Below are 12,710 nucleotides of genomic sequence, written 5' to 3'. Positions count from 1 at the left end.
TGACTCTCCCAGAGAAAGAAAAATCATCTGGCTCCTCTCCCAATCTAGCTCAGAATCGGACTACAATCATTTGAAAAGGGTCTAGCCTTTCTTAACCTTCAACTTCTGACTGGTGAACATATATGACAAAATTATTGTATATTTTATCCTTTGTGAGAAAGCACGATTTCAAGCAAGTCAATATTCCAGTATTTCAGCAATATACACTCAAATGAAAGGTATGGTGAGCAGAATAACAGCCTTTCAAAGGCATCCACAGCCTAATCCTAAAACTGGTGAATGTGATAACAATGAGTAGTAAAGGGACTTCACAGGTGGAATTATGATTAGACCTGAAAATAGGTAGGTTATTCTGGATTACCTGGGTGAGCCCAATGTCATCAAAGGAGCTCTTCAAAACAGGCAGAAGAGGAAGTCAGAGAAACCGGAAGCAAGAGAAGGACACAACTTGCATTGCTGGCTTTGAAGATGGAGGGGCCACGTGTCAAGGAAACAGGACCCTTAGTCCCCCAATTGCACGGAACTGGATCCCACCAACAACTTGAATGAGCTTGGAGGCAGAATCTTCCCCAGAGCCTCCAGACAGGAGCCCAGGCCAGACAGCACTTTGATTTCAGTCTCCGGAGGCCTTGAGCTGAGAATCCAGTCAAGCCCACTTGGCCTTCTGACCCATACCACAGTGGGGGGCTTGTCTTAAACTGCTCTCGTGGTGGTAATGCGGTATGCAGTGACAGAATGAACTGGAGAAATGTCCTACGTACAAGTCAGGACAGAAAATGCAGGACCACCTGATCAGAGCCTCCTGCACAGAGGGCCTAAGGGGAGCCAGCGAGGGCAGAGCCCAGAGCGGGTATGGAGGGGAGGGAGCCGCCTGGCCCCTCACCTGGCTCCTTACTCCGATACACACTGAGCAGTCCTTTCCTATCCACCTGTCTCCAAGTAAAAACACCATGGCAGAGACAGGACAGTAAGAGCCCACCTGCCCAGTGGAATTTGACGAGTACAGAAAGTGCTTTCTTGCCTGGAAAGATTTTATCAAACACTACATAAAATTCTAGTATTAGAGATTCATACCTTTGGGTTTGAAAAGCACTTCTCGGAGGGGTCATACCCAATAGAGCAACTGCTAGCTCTTTAACAGGATCGCTCTCCAGTTTGGCAGCCAGAGAAGTGGGCAAAGGCTCTGGGCAAGCACATACAGGATGTGGGGGAAGGAGAAAGACAAAAGTGAAGAACGCTAGAGAGACACAGACCTAGCACAGCAAGAAAAGAACCCCCAAAAGTTGCCTCTTTCACAAACTGTCTTACGCCTACCACAAATACGGATTCTCTCAAGTCCCAAGCAAGTGAACAGAGGTGCTGGGTCAGAGACAACCACACATTCTTGCTAACCCTCCAATTCAGAGATGGAGTGTCGTCCCCTCCTCTTGAACTGGGCTGGCCTTGGCAAACTTCTTGAATGGTAAAATGTAGCAGAAGTGATGTTCTTGAATTTCCAAGTCCAGATTATAAGACTCACAGCATCCTTCTGGGTCTTTTGAAACACTAACTCCAGGAGCTCTGAGCCACCATGCGAAGGAACCAGCAACCTGACATGGCCACATGGGGAGGGGACACGTGGAGGCTCGGGTCGACCCCTTCCACTGAGCCCAGCCTTCCAGCCATTGCTGGAAGTTCCCAGGCCCTGAAGGGAAGTTGCTGTCCCCACCTGCTGCATGTCACCAAGTGACCTCCATCAATGGCATGTGAGCAGGAGAATTACACAGTCAGGCCCTGCCTGAATTCTGGGTCACAAAATCACAAGGTGTGGTAAGCTGGTTGCTGATTGAAGTTACGAAATGTTGACGTAGTTTTTTATGCAGCAACTGAAATCTGGAATAGCCAGACAGGTCTGGCCTCATCCAGCTTCATTTGGGGTTTAGAAATAAAGGCTGCGAAAAAAGACAGCTCCTATCTGCCATCCTCATAGGAAAGACAGCAAGCCCGAACCCTTCCTCCCCTAGTATGGACCTTCTCAAGGAGAATGTCGTGGGAGGAGACACACACCTCTCCACCCCAGAATCTCTGCCACAGACACCTGCCAGTGCTCGTGCTAACTCAGAGGCCCAACGGCAACAAACACCACCTGTCTGTGACGAAGCCAGGCTCCGAGCAGGGAATTGCCGGACGCAGCCTCCCCAGCCTCACAGCACAGGGCTCCCTTGTGGCCTGAATGCCACAGCTGCCCTCACACCAACAGGGTGAATTCTCCAAGGAACGATACTCTGCAGGTCACTAACTTAGGAAACATCCCCGGTTTAGTTTACCTCTCATGGTTCCAGCTTTGTCACTTCAACTGTTCAATAACTTGTGACAAAGGGCAGGATTTTCTTGACGTGGCAATTACATGGCACTAAGTAATCTTGTACCTACTACTGGGTTTTCTGCTCCTTCTGTCGCCGCCTACACCTGAGCCCAGGGGCTCCTGCTCTGTTCACGGGGGGGGGGGGGGGGGGGGAGGGCGTGGAGTTTGGGCAACTGCCACAGCCACAGCAACTCTGTGACAGGGGTTATCAGTCCAGGTGGTGGGGGGCCGCCCACCTCAATTTGCACTGCATTCACTGGAGGGCCCCCCCAGATGGCCTCCTGAAACATCCCTGTTTTATTTTGGAAAATATTAACTTCTTCCTTGGCCCTGGTACCTCTGCAATGCGGAGCAGTAGACTGTCTGGCTTTTCATGAAACGTGGGGGTCCTTCAGACATGAACCATTCCTCAGCTCTGTACTCATTAAGGTGAGAGGTGCCGTAAGGTACAAAAAGGACTCAGACGCCATGCTTGCTCAGGAAGAACTCACAGCCTCGTGGAGATCGTCCTTTACCATCGTGCCCTGAAAAGTCTCTGACTGCTGGAAGCTATCAGGTGGAAGGGGTTGGAGACGGCAGAAACAGAAATGAAACTTGAGCCAGGAGTTCAGAGGATCGGCCTCTGGCGTGCACCCCAACAAGGAGTGTGTGAACTTCCCAGCGTGCCCAGCTCTGGTCTGGGGTTCCTCATCTGATGCACGTGGATGGTCTCCCGGCCACATCTGTGTCGTAAGTAGTTGTGAGAGTAAAATACGAGGTCGTCTGGTGAAAGTCATCTAAAAGGTATAAAGCCCTAAAAATGCGAGTGGGAGCCTGGAGTGACGGAGCAGATGGTTAATTCAAAGCCAGGGATCCCAGCACAGCATTAACCCTTTGTGGGCACCCCGTTCGTTCATTTAATAATGTGCCCTCCTGTCATTTTCACTCCCATGTTCTCTATGTCACCTTTCTCTCCTTCTCGATCCATTTTCTATGAAAAATATCGCAAGAAGCTCAGATGTGGTAAGGCCCCTGCCTAGCACATGCATATGCATGAGGTAGAGCTCATGCCCCTTGGAGACACTGATGTCACAACTCTGGGGAAATGGCTAAGTAACCATGACAACATGGCGCAGTGCTGCATCTTGCTTGGGAGGGCTCCGAGGATGGCCAGCCCGTCATGCAGGCAGGACAGTGACATTCCCTCGGCAAGGAGTGCAGAGTGTCCGGGTGATGGCAGCCAGCCAGTGGTGACAGAGGGCCATGACTGCTTCCTTCCATCTGGCCTCCCTGTCCCACTCTCGTGCCTGGAGGGGCAGCATGTGATTTATCAGGCTGAGCGCTCCCACTTGGGAGCAATGGGAGACAGTCCCAATCAGGGACAGCCAGGGATGCCAGGACATACAGCCCACAGTCTTACGAGGTTGGGTCAGGGCTTTGATCTTTGTCAGTTTCTTCCCGTCTTAAACAGGTGCCACTGACCCAAGGGTACATATTCTAGAAGAGTTTACTATTTTAAAGTCATTAACTAGAGCAACCAAACTCTGAAGTATGGACAAAGAAGAAAAGAGGCTGACCTCTGAATAGAAATCAGCCAGCATTTGTAAGTGCTAAGAATGTGAGTTTTTCTCTTAAACCACCTTTGTGTCAATAATAATAATTTAGTCACCATGTTACTTCCAAAGTGAACTTTCTCAGATAAACCCTCACCACTATATTTTCTAGACTTTTTTTTTTTTTTTTTTTTTTTTTTTTAGTATGTGTTTAGTGCCCCCATCATGGGCTGCTGAGGTTTTGGAACCGTTTTACTCCATTTTCTCAGCCCCTCCCGCTGCCAAAAAGTAATAATACAGTGAATACTCAGCATGTATACATTGTAGCAGTCAACTGCAGAAACATTTCCACTATTAAAAAATAATAATTTAATGGGGCCTCAGTGTATGAACGTTACCCTATTGTTCTGGCCTGTAATTTCAATAGCATTAAAAAAAAAAACCTCCCTCACTAACAGGAAGTATATTGAGGGCTTATTCCAAATGCCATGCTCAGACAATTCAGTAATGTATGAAGGAAAAGAAAGCAAGCCACTTCAGCGACAACAATAAACAATAAAATGAATGGGCAATTGCTGGTGGAGCACGGGACGTGGTACTGATATCAACCCAGTTGGGTGGCTTTGTGAGCCCCACGGCATCAAGGACCTCTCTCCATAATATCACACTCTATTTTCAAACCTACCTCCTCACAGCCGAAAGGACCGCACCAACGTGCCCAGAGTTTTGGAAAGTACCAGTCATGGGTGGCCCCGGAGGGCCCTGAGCAGAAGAGCATCTCTGAGAAGGGGGGCTTTGGTTCTACTCCAAGTCTCCCCATTGCCCCCACTGGTGCTGGCCTTCCTGTCCCCATCACCTGCTCTATGGCCAGCTGATCCCTGCCACTTATCAACTGTTGGGGACGGTGATGATCGGACTATTGGCCAGCTGCCAAGAAAGCATCTCTGGGCTCCACACTCACAAATGTCAGGACAGTTCAGCTATTGTCACTACCTTGTAAGAAGGCAGATTTACAAATAAATTCACAAGGAAAACTACGATTCACAAGTATGGCAAAGGCAGAGTTGCAGCATGGGCAAATACTACAAGGGCCACGTTAATCATGTTACCCTATAAACTCAAAAGATGTCCTTCCATCATTGTTCTGAGCAGTATTTTTTTTTTCGTCCATCTGCAGGCAAGGGCAACAAGATAAAAAATATACAAATAGGACTACCCTAAACAAAATAGGTTTGCACAACAAAGGAAACCATCAACAAGACAAAAAGGCAACCTATTCAATGGGAGAAGATATTTGCAAATGATATAACCCATAAGGGGTTAATCAAAACATATAAAGAACTCAAATGACTCAATATCAAAAACAAACAAACAATCCAGTTAAAACATGGACAGAGGACCTGAATAGACATTTCTCCAAAGAAGACATACAGATGGCCAGAAAGGCACATGAAAAGATGTGAACATAACCCTCATCAGGAAAACGCAAATCAAAACTACAATGAGATATCATCTCACACCTGTCAGGATTGTCATTATCAAAAAGACAAGAAACAACAACTGTCAGCAAGATGTGGAGAACCTTGTCACAGGGAACCTATGTGTACTGTTGGTGGGAATGCAAAATGGTGCAGCCACTATGGAAAATAGTATAATATATATAGTATAATAGAGTAATATAGAGTATACTATATATAATATAGTATAATATAATATATATAGTATAATATAGTAATATATTGTATATATATAAAATGGAATATTATATAGTATAATATATACTATATAACATAGTATAATATACACTATATAATACATAGTATATAATACTATATAATATATAATACTATATAGTATATAATACACTATATAATATATAGTCTATATATAATGGAATATTACTCAGCCATAAAAAAGAATGAAATCTTGCCATTTGCAGCAACATGGATGGACTGAGAGGGCATTATGCTAAATGAAACAACCCAGACAGAGAAAGACAGATACTGTGTAATTGGACTTATACGTGGGATCTAAAAAATTAAACAAATGAACAAACAAAACAAAACAGAAACAGACTTCTAAATACAGAGAACAATCTGGTGGTTGCCAGAGGTGGAGGAGAGGTGGGGGGTGGGCAAAAGAGGGGAAGGGCATTAAAAGTCACAAACTTCCAGTTATAAAATAAATAAGACATGGGGATGCAGTGTACAGCATGGGGAATATAGTCAATAATATTGTAACAATGTTGTATGGTGACAGATGGTAGCTAGATGTGTTGTGGTGATCACTTCATAATGTATATAAAGGTTGAATCACTATACACCTGAAACTATACAATATAATACACAATATCATATTGTATGTCAACAAAACTTCAATTAAAAAGGAAAAAAAGATTATGTTCCATGGTAAAATGTACTACGCTGAAAAGGGGACATTGTCTAGGTTGCACTGGACACGTCACTTAGAATTTGAGACCATTGCAACCACTGTGTATGGTAGTGCAAACTCAAAATTAGCCAAACAATAAACAGAAGAGCCATTTATCATTTCTTTTCTCTTGAGACATTTCAGAGAGATGGTTTTCCTGACACTACTGCTGCTGCTGACTTAGTATGCCACCTAAGCTCCCTACACACCAGGAAGGTTAGCCAGATTTCTGGTCCCGAGTCATCACTCTTTTTAACACAGGGAGAATACTTGGCTTCTGGCTCAAATGGCCAAAATATGAGAAATTCTATACACTTCGCATTGAGTCAAGGTTTTTAACTGCAAGTGAAAGAAGTGACCCTTATTGATTAGTGAGAAGGTTATATTACTATAAGGATATTACATAACTTACAGAATGGCAGAAGGAATGGGAAAAAAAGGCCTGAGGTTACTTTTTGGGAAACATACCCCAAACAAAGCCTTGAACTGGTCTAACAGGAAATTAAGTTCCATTACTGTCATCACTGCATGAGACCTTGGATTTTCCCTAAACCCTCTTCTGCATGAGGAGGTTGAGTTTACCAGCACTGATTCCACTATTGTACCAAGAACTCAACTTTGCAGTCTCCCTTCCTGCCAGCTTCCACATGCAAACTTTTTGTCGTTAGACTTATTATCCCAGAGTCACAAAATGGCTGCCACTGCTCAGAACACAATTCACATTCAGATCAGGAAGGAAAGGCAGGAGGTGTTGCCAGTGATGCTCCCTCTCTCATCCTCCCCTTTTATCAAGAAGCAATAATTTTCCAGTAACTTCCAAGCAGACTTTCCTATACTTCTCATTATTCGGAACTGAGTCATGCTCCCTAGCCTCTCTCAATCTTCAAGGCCGTCTGGAAAAGAGGATGTCTATGAAATGGAGTTGAATCATCCCTTAGGGCTGGGCACATTGACAGTCTTTATAAACTTGGGGTTCTATGTTGGGTATGTAGAATAAGGACAACCCATTGGTTATAGAAACTTTGTTTTGCTTACCACTGATCTCTTAAACTTGTTCACTGGTGCTAGTTCTTCCTCTAAACATAATAATAAAAAAAAAAACCAGGCAGGCAGACTTTTTTCATCACTTATGTCACAATGTCTCAAGTGCCAATTAGAATGCTTAGTCCCCTGATATAGTCAAAACTTCAGCCTTCTGTTAAATTCTCCCTTATCTCCATTTTCTCATGAGTATCCCACATCTGGCCCACAGGAAGCATTTGTGCATTCTTTACCCCAGAAAATTCTGAGAAAACAGGTCTTGCAATATAACCATCTCTCCTTGGGCCTGTCCATCAGCAGCCACCAAGCCCTTACCACATCTTTAAATTTCTCAGATGGTTCACATGTCCCCCCAAGCTCAGGAAATGAATATCAAGCTGTAAAATCAGTCATATTAAAGCTGCTCACAAGACTGAGTGAGGGGGAGATATCCTCTACCTTTCACACTGGTGAAGCTAGGATCAGAGTATAGCATGAGCTCCCCTTGGAGAAGTCCCTCAAAATAACCTCTTTCAATCTCTACTATATATTCCTATATACCCACCACATGAATGAAGATCTTAAAAGTCATATAACTGGGTTTTAGCTATTTCATTTTTATCATATTCTACAGAGAAATCTGTCTTCTGACTCATATTGACATTTGATATCTATCTTCTTAGGATCTTCACTAAAACTTGTATTATAATGTCTTGTTACATGTGGAAAAAAGTAAAATGGTTATGTTTTTGCTACAACTAATCACCATCTGCCACAGGTTTTAAAAAGCAATATATATTTTCTCTCCCCCACCCAAAGTAGTAATTGCTACAGTAATTGTCCTCTTACCATCAACAACAGAAATTAAAACAAAATATATGAAGTCACTTCTTTCAGACATTAAACGGAGACAATGAAAACCTGTGATCCATGAGAAAAAAGATACAAGAAAAAAAAAGCTAGATAAGCCTTACAATTTTCCCAGCTTAAAACCTGGAGGCAATTTCCAGGCCAGGGAATGAAAACTCAAACAAAGCCTGAAGTTCTTACTGAGTTTAAGGAACACTGACCAACATCCAGGAAAGCCAAAGCAGCTAGGATTTTCAGAGTAAAGGAAAATACACAGAGAAAGAGTTCCAGAAATTTGTACAGGAGTCCCCCTAAAGCTTTGATTGACCTGTTCATGCATAGGTCAGTACCGCACGAGATCAGCACAGAATAACTTCAAAGGAGAGGGCAATTATTGGGTAGTCAGAAGATGAATAAATCCCAAAATTCACACAGGGCTGAGAATCCACTGACTTCCCTCAGAAAGTCCACAACTTAAGAGGTGGGATAAATTAACCCTGTAATAACAGTTACTCTGGACTTACCTTAATCGAGTTTAAAAGCAGGTCTTGAAAATACCAACTTATCCAAGCTAACTTACACATGTGTCCAAACAAAGCCAATCACCCTTCAAAGGACTATAATGAGGTACATTGCACAGCAACATAAAATTTGCAATATCCAGCATTGAATAAAAATAACTAGATACACAGGAAGCAAGGAAAATGGACCCATAACCACCAGAAAAATCACTGAAAGGAAACAGACCCAGAAATGACAGATATTAGCACAGTTATTTATATGAAATTAAAATAGCTGTTCTAAAAATGCTCCACATGCAAGGAGATTAAAAAAAAAAAACCATGAACATAAAAAGGAAAGAAATGAAAAATATAAAAATACCCAACTGGAACTTCCAAAAATGAAAAATATTGTGTATAAAATGAAACAAATACACTGGAAGAAATTGACAGCAGTTTAAATACTGGAGAAGAAAGATTAGTAAACTTGAAGACAATAATAGAAGCTAACCAAAACGAAGTACAGGGCAAGAAAAAAAGGAAAAAGGCTGAATAACACCTAGTCTCAGTGGCCTGTGGGACAATACCAAATGGCCTAAATTACATGTAATTGGAATTCCAGAAGGAAAGGGCAGACGATGAAGACATCTGACAAGAAGAGAAGGAACAATAGCCAAATTTTTCCAATGTGATGAACAGCTATAGGCTTCCAGATGCAATAAGTAAGATGAGCCCCAGACAGAACATCACAACATAGTTAAATCACATCATAAATAACTGAAAACGACAAATAACTTTGCAACAGAGAAAAATCGTAAAAATCAAGCAGAGGAAAAAGAAAAACAAAACACATCCCGTACAGAAGAGATAACGAATGAAAGCAGACTTCTTGTCAGAAATTGTGCAAGCCAGAAGACAATGGAAAGACATTCTTTTTCAAAATGCTTAACGGAAACACTATCATTCTAGACTTCTACAAAGAGATCTACAGCCAGTGAAAACATTGTTCAAAAATAAAGGTGAAATAAAGAATTTCTCAGGCAAACAAAAGGTGAGAGAATTCATCATAAGCACACTGCACCACAAGAAAATTGTTAAACGAAGTTTTTCAGGCAAAAGCATATTAAAATAGACTGAAATCTGAATCTATACAAGGAATGAAGAGCAGGCAAAATTATAAGTTTGTGGGAAACAAAAACATCTAACGGGGTATGTAAAATATGTAGAAATAACATATATGAAAACAACAGCACAAAAGGTCTGAGAGGAAAATCGAAATATGTTGTTAGGTTCTCACCAACTACATGAAGTGCTGTAGGATAATATGAAGGTAGACTGTGATAAGTTAAAGAAGTCTACTGTAAATTCTATGGAAACCACTTAAAGGTGAAACAAAGCAGTATGGTCAATAAATCAATTATGGAGATAAAACGGAATTATCAAAAATAAAACAATTAGTCAAAAATGGAACATATTTCAAGGTACTTAAGTGTTTTGTTGGGATTTAATAGTCATTTTATTGCCCTTAGCCAAGCACAGTGGACTCTACTGAAGGACTAGGCTTTTAATACTAAACTACGGATGTCCTACTGCCAGTCTAACCATTCTTCAAGCAGGACTAATCTTGACAAAAATACAAATGTGATTTCTGAAAGAGAAACACATCAACCCATTTCCACGCTAGCATACAGGCATATGAGATACTCCAGGGGAGTCCAGTTATAAGTCAGGGGTTTTTGTTGTTGTTGTTTTTAATTGCTGTGAGTTCCAAAGCTTAAAGATAGCTTTAGACAGAGAGAGAGAGCAAGGCCAGCGAAGTCAAATTGGGGTCACGCACTTTTGTAAGCTCAGAGAGGGCAGGGATGCTATCTTAGCTTTGTTTGCCACTGCCTCCCGTCCATTACCTAGCACAGTAACTGACACTTGTTAGGTGCTTAGGAATGTCTGGGAAAGAAGGAAGGAGGGAGAGAGGATCCTAGTGGTGGGGACAGAAAGGATCCCCCAAACAATGTGTCTGCACCTATCAGCAATCTATGCGTTTCTGTCATTTCTTGCACACAACTAGAACAACAAAACCCAGAAACTAAAACGAGGAGCAATAAATGTCTTAAATGAATGTGGCACTTGGAGAAAAAAACTAGAGTCTTTTTAAGACTACTTTTAAAAAACAGTAGATATATCCCTCTCAGATGCCTTAAAAGATTTCCCTTGACTAACTAGTCAGGTTTGTGCCAAGAAACATCCATTTGCTCTGACTGCTCAGCTAGCAGGCTACAGTCTGACAATTGTCCTAAAGATTGATGCATAATATAATCAGGAGAGTATATCCGCACAAATTGAGAGGTGTGGTTATTACAATACAAGTCTTAATGCACATCAGAGGCCATTCCTCAGGCAGAGTATTCAATTTAGAAATCTATTGTCACCTGGATACATCTGCCAATAAATCGTCAGAGAGATACATTTATATTGAGGGCAAAATACTTTGCCTTATGGTTCCTCTCAAGCTCCTTGAAGATAAAATGGTTTATCCTCAGCATCTTTGTTTAAATGGCAATAAAAGCCTCACCTAACATGAAGGTCAAGGTAAGTAGGACAATTGACACACACACCAATTCCTCACGAAGGGAGAGTGCCTCTGTTTCAAATCTAGCAGGGTTTAAAAGAATGGATATGGCTCTGCCCCAATCCCACTGGTCGTTCGAACGTATAAAACATGAGGTTTAAAATGTGTGGCCATACATGGTGACTTAATACCCAGATTTCCCTAAAAGAAAAGATTAAATATACAAAATGCCACTGGGTCTGTTTTATGAAAACACTGTCATTTGGTTAATCAAAAAAACCTAGTCCTAAATACAGCACTGCCATCCCATCAACTCCAACATATAATGTATATGGCTAACACACACACACACACACACACACACACACACACCTACTTCCACACACATATCTAAGTATATATATATAATATCTATCCCATTTTTTATTGAAATAAGTTGTAATTTTTCGGAAATGGCCATAAATTAAAAGGAGAAAAATCCTTATGAATATGATCCCCCTCTTCTCCTTCTACAGATAGGTTCTTTTCCTGGACCCCTCCCCAGCAAAACTTTACTTCCATCAGTTGCTTTTCTAATCAATCTATACTCTCTCGAGAACCCCTATCAGAACCCATGGAGCAAATTCGGTCCCAGCAGCTCCTGCACTGTAGACAGGCGGTCGAAGGACGAGGTCCGTCTCTGTGGGATGTCTGTTTATTTTATATTTCACAAAAGGGAAAGGGTTTCTTTCAACAAAAATTTTTGCTCGGGAACCCTGAACATAAACTTACAGCAGTGACCTAAGCTCACCTCGGGAACAATATTAGCTGACAACCACCTTGGGAGTGAAAAACACAATCCGTCCCAGCTCCCTTTGACTGATCTCAGCTCCTTTTGCTGTCATTTAACACCGCAGATTGGATTTAATTTGAGGAGACTTCTAAGGAAATTGGGGAACTTAAGCATTTAATGCCGACCTTAGTCATTCATCTTCCACACGCTTTCAAAGGTTTCCTGGTTTGTAAACAAAAGCTGGAATTAGACGTGCGAGCAAAAACAGTACTGTTTTTCTCCTCTTTAGTTTGCAAGAGTTGTCTTGCAAAGAAAAAAGCAGGAAGAATGAGTGGCAATCAGAGAACGACAGCTCGGCACAAGGAAGCGCTCTGTCACAATCACAGAGAGAAGGGAGGCCACAGAAGAGAGAAACTTCCCCGGCACAGGAGGCTCTCCAGCAGAGACATGGGTGGGACCAGGGATTGCTGGGATCACACAGCCTCTGTGGTCCATCACCGCACTCCCCGTGGCTCCAAAATTAGGGAAGCATTCTCCTTTTGTGTTACAGTAGGGTGGCATTTCTGCGACAGAATATCTGGGCTACAAAGTTGTGGTAAAGGACGGCAGGATCTGTGCTAAAAAGACAGGCTGGCCACGTTTTAGTTAAAAATGAAAGGATCAAAGGATACGGAGCCATTCGTTGAAGCTTCATCCT

The sequence above is a fragment of the Ursus americanus genome, chromosome 19 (genome assembly GCF_024610735.1).
Source record: "Ursus americanus isolate L20-20 chromosome 19, mUrsAme1.1.p, whole genome shotgun sequence".
Taxonomy (NCBI): domain Eukaryota; kingdom Metazoa; phylum Chordata; class Mammalia; order Carnivora; family Ursidae; genus Ursus; species Ursus americanus.
The sequence above is the reverse complement of the archived record's forward strand: the minus strand, read 5'-3'. Positions refer to the sequence as shown.